Source organism: Oncorhynchus mykiss, unplaced genomic scaffold (genome assembly GCF_013265735.2).
Source record: "Oncorhynchus mykiss isolate Arlee unplaced genomic scaffold, USDA_OmykA_1.1 un_scaffold_297, whole genome shotgun sequence".
In the NCBI taxonomy this organism is placed as follows: Eukaryota; Metazoa; Chordata; class Actinopteri; order Salmoniformes; family Salmonidae; genus Oncorhynchus; species Oncorhynchus mykiss.
In genome coordinates, this window is record NW_023493747.1 from 107,501 (window position 1) to 112,447 (window position 4,947).

At 49.6% G+C, this 4,947-nt stretch overlaps 1 protein-coding gene across 5 annotated transcripts in view; it reads right to left on the minus strand.

Annotated features, from left to right (window-relative positions):
• LOC118949698 overlaps positions 1-920 on the minus strand; it is a 51,016-nt gene extending 50,096 nt beyond the window's left edge. For 4 of the 5 annotated variants that reach the window (XM_036973723.1, XM_036973724.1, XM_036973722.1 and 1 more), the window contains exon 1: positions 718-920. The gene's annotated coding sequence lies outside the window, so the exon portion shown is untranslated. Of the gene's footprint in view, positions 1-500; positions 614-717 lie in introns of those variants that run through there. The other variant, XM_036973721.1, reaches the window with a different exon arrangement.
• Positions 921-4,947: the final 4,027 nt, after the last annotated feature.

Below are 4,947 nucleotides of genomic sequence, written 5' to 3' on the forward strand. Positions count from 1 at the left end.
CCCACACTGCAGTATATATCCTTCACTATAAACCCCACACTGCAGTGTATATCCTTCACTATAAACCACACACTGCAGTGTATATCCTTCACTATAAACCCCACACTGCAGTATATATCCTTCACTATAAACCCCACACTGCAGTGTATATCCTTCACTATAAACCCCACACTGCAGTGTATATCCTTCACTATAAACCCCACACTGCAGTATATATCCTTCACTATAAACCCCACACTGCAGTGTATATCCTTCACTATAAACCCCACACTGCAGTGTATATCCTTCACTATAAACCCCACACTGCAGTGTATATCCTTCACTATAAACCCCACACTGCAGTATATATCCTTCACTATAAACCCCACACTGCAGTATATATCCTTCACTATAAACCCCACACTGCAGTATATATCCTTCACTATAAACCCCACACTGCTTCAACTTCAATGATCTGTAGACAACTAGTTTAATGTCACTAGTTAGGGGGGGAAACAAACCATTACTTTCAATTCTGAATGGTGGAGATAAATAGATAATCACTGAAGGTGCACAGAGGCTAAATAATCCTATTCAATATCTAACCAACTAACTCTGCCTCGACACAACCCAAAACACACAACTTTGACCAGAGAAAGCACATGTTTATTTTCATACGGTCTCTGACTGTAGTTAAAGGAGTATCAAAAGCGGATGTGACTAGTTAGTTAAAGTTACCTTTGCTTGAAAAATGGATCACTTCTTAGTTGACAATAAGGGGTTATAAAGAGTGAGAAACCGACACCGTTAGATGTAATATATATAAGGAGTAAAATAATTAAAAGTAGTTTATCCGAAAAAAAAAAAGGGGGGACGGTTCCTTCTCACGACTTCTGTTTTCCTGTTGAATTTATTTTTTCGCGCCGGGTTCCGGAAACCTCAGACCGGACGTGACGGATACAGCGTCACCTTGGCGACCGGTCGAGAAGCGTTCCCTAGTTACCACGGCAACAACGTTACAAATTTGGATTTTCGTCGTAAAAAAAACGTACTCAACTTTTTTGGTCTTCATTTAAAGTTCGGTTTTAGCACTTTGATTAAGGTTTAAGGTTTATTTAAGGTTTATATTTCATAGAAATATAATATAATCAATAGAACGGCGATCCCCAACGATGGCATAATGGTTGGACTGGCAGACATTGCGAGCACATAGGGGCAAAGCAGGAAGTGTACCCATCAATATGTGCTGGGATTTGTTGATTTGGCTGGCACTTAAATGTACACAGAGAGCTAACATTAATAATATGCATGTTAATTTCTCCTGGTTCAAAGTGGAGGAGAGATTGACTTCATCACTACTTGTATTTGTGAGCAGTATTGACATGTTGAATCTACCGAGGTGTCTGTTTAAACGACTAGCACACAGCTCACAAGACATGCCACCGGAGGTTTGTCCAGAACAGACTATGGGAGGCGCACAGTACTTCATAGAGCCATGACTACATGGAACTCTATTCCACATCAGGTGACTGATACCAGCAGTAGAATCAGATTTTAAAAGCAGGTGAAAATACATCTTCTGGAACAGCGGGGACTGTGAAGATACACACACAGACATGATAAGACACACACACACACATACACATGATAAGACACACACACACACAGACATGATAAGACACACACACACACACAGACATGATAAGACACACACACACACACACATGGGGGAAATGTTGTATTGTAGATACGTAGAGTAGTAGAATAGTGGCCTGGGGTAACACATTTAATGTGTTATCAAATGTACTGTAATATTTTAAATGGTATATAACTGCCTTAATGTTGCTGGACCCCCAGGAAGAGGGGATCCATGGGGATCCTTAATAAATACAAATCATCCCAGAAAAATCCAATACGAACTAAACAGACATTACAGAACCATACCTTCCATTGCATGAAGCCCATCAGTTAAACATCAATAGAATGAACATTCTACATTACCACGGAAACGATCGCATCACAATACCAGGCAGCCATTGTGTGTGTCCACCAATGAGTTCACCGGTCAGATTGCCAGGGGTTAGAGGGTCCAAGACCGTTCTATTCATTATATTTCTCCGGGTGTAATTGCCATAGAGATGAATAGAGGGCTCATCGTTGTATCCGTGCCATTGTTGAGCCTCAACAGTGGAAATGTCATACTACCCATAAAACCTAGTGGGCAAAACATGGAAATGGTTCCGATTGTTTCTCCGCCAGTCATTTCATCCATTGTGGTTGTCGTTATGAAAAAGTATAAACACGAAAATGACAGGCTGCCTGACATTACTACGTTGTTTTCGCTGATGAGTCATTACACACAAGTACCAGTACTGTGTGATGTCATTACACTGCCCGGCCTCCTGCCTAATCTCCTCCTGCATCACCTCCTCCGGCCTATTTCTGCTCCCTTTCATCCTCCTGCCTCTACTCCTTGTGCCCAGCCTCCTGCCTCTCTTCCTACTCCCTCATCCTCCTGTCCAACCTCCTGCCCAGCCTCCTGCCTCTCTTCCTCCTCCCTCATCCTCCTTTCCTCCTGCCCAGCCTCCTGCCTCTCTTCCCGGTACAGCATCTCCTGCAGCACTGAGGTGGTCTTCTGCAAGGACCAGCGGACCTGAAGTCCTCCCAGCCCGGCCAGTGTGGAGAGGGGGAGGCCAGACCTGAAGTCCTCCCAGCCAGGGTCTCTCCCAGCCCGGCCAGTGTGGAGAGGGAGAGGCCAGACCTGAAGTCCTCCCAGCCCGGCCAGTGTGGAAGGGAGAGGCCAGACCTGAAGTCCTCCCAGCCAGGGTCTCTCCCAGCCCGGCCAGTGTGGAGAGGGGGAGGCCAGACCTGAAGTCCTCCCAGCCCAGGTCGCAAGGTTGACCCCAGGAGGTCAGAGTTCTTTTAGTGAACCTTTATTTAGACAGGGAGTCGATGCTGAGACCACGGTGTCTTTATTCAGACAGGGAGTCAATGCTGAGACCAAGGTGTCTTTATTTAGACAGGGAGTCAATACTGAGACCACGGTGTCTTTATTTAGACAGGGAGTCAATACTGAGACCAAGGTGTCTGTTCAAGATGAGCCCTGTACAGCACCACCATAAACACAAACTACCGATTCATAAACACAATAAAATCCCCTTTATTATACACATCAACATATGAAAACATTTGTTGTTGCACCATGAAATATATTGGACAGTCGTCCAACAATTAGCTAACTGAATTTACTGAATGTTTACATGTACTTCGACGTGATGTAATTATACAGGCCGATGCTGCAGGGATGTAATGAGGTCATTGGAAGCATCGTTTCTTCCATCGCGTGTTTGGAACAATGACAAAGACATCGGCAACTTTGTATTCTGTCGTCAACTCCGTTCTGAAGTGACCTGGCGGGCACCGTCAGGCAGTGTAACCATCAGCCAAACAGTCTGGCGACTAAAACAGGTGATCGGCACCTCTCTCTCCCTCCCTGCTAGAGGCACCTCTCTCTCTCTCCCTCCCTGCTAGAGGCACCTCTCTCTCTCTCCCTCCCTGCTAGAGGCACGTCTCTCTCTCTCCCTCCCTGCTAGAGGCACGTCTCTCTCTCTCCCTCCCTGCTAGAGGCACGTCTCTCTCTCTCCCTCCCTGCTAGAGGCACGTCTCTCTCTCTCCCTCCCTGCTAGAGGCACGTCTCTCTCTCTCCCTCCCTGCTAGAGGCACGTCTCTCTCTCTCCCTCCCTGCTAGAGGCACGTCTCTCTCTCTCCCTCCCTGCTAGAGGCACGTCTCTCTCTCTCCCTCCCTGCTAGAGGCACGTCTCTCTCTCTCCCTCCCTGCTAGAGGCACGTCTCTCTCTCTCTCCCTCCCTGCTAGAGGCACGTCTCTCTCTCTCCCTCCCTGCTAGAGGCACGTCTCTCTCTCTCCCTCCCTGCTAGAGGCACGTCTCTCTCTCTCTCCCTCCCTGCTAGAGGCACGTCTCTCTCTCTCCCTCCCTGCTAGAGGCACGTCTCTCTCTCTCCCTCCCTGCTAGAGGCACGTCTCTCTCTCTCCCTCCCTGCTAGAGGCACGTCTCTCTCTCTCCCTCCCTGCTAGAGGCACGTCTCTCTCTCTCCCTCCCTGCTAGAGGCACGTCTCTCTCTCTCCCTCCCTGCTAGAGGCACGTCTCTCTCTCTCCCTCCCTGCTAGAGGCACGTCTCTCTCTCTCCCTCCCTGCTAGAGGCACGTCTCTCTCTCTCCCTCCCTGCTAGAGGCACGTCTCTCTCTCTCCCTCCCTGCTAGAGGCACGTCTCTCTCTCTCCCTCCCTGCTAGAGGCACGTCTCTCTCTCTCCCTCCCTGCTAGAGGCACGTCTCTCTCTCTCTCCCTCCCTGCTAGAGGCACGTCTCTCTCTCTCCCTCCCTGCTAGAGGCACGTCTCTCTCTCTCCCTCCCTGCTAGAGGCACGTCTCTCTCTCTCCCTCCCTGCTAGAGGCACGTCTCTCTCTCTCCCTCCCTGCTAGAGGCACGTCTCTCTCTCTCCCTCCCTGCTAGAGGCACGTCTCTCTCTCTCCCTCCCTGCTAGAGGCACGTCTCTCTCTCTCCCTCCCTGCTAGAGGCACGTCTCTCTCTCTCCCTCCCTGCTAGAGGCACGTCTCTCTCTCTCCCTCCCTGCTAGAGGCACGTCTCTCTCTCTCTCCCTCCCTGCTAGAGGCACGTCTCTCTCTCTCCCTCCCTGCTAGAGGCACGTCTCTCTCTCTCCCTCCCTGCTAGAGGCACGTCTCTCTCTCTCCCTCCCTGCTAGAGGCACGTCTCTCTCTCTCCCTCCCTGCTAGAGGCACGTCTCTCTCTCTCCCTCCCTGCTAGAGGCACGTCTCTCTCTCTCCCTCCCTGCTAGAGGCACGTCTCTCTCTCCCTCCCTGCTAGAGGCAAGTCTCTCTCTCCCTCCCTGCTAGAGGCACGTCTCTCTCCCTCCCTGCTAGAGGCACGTCTC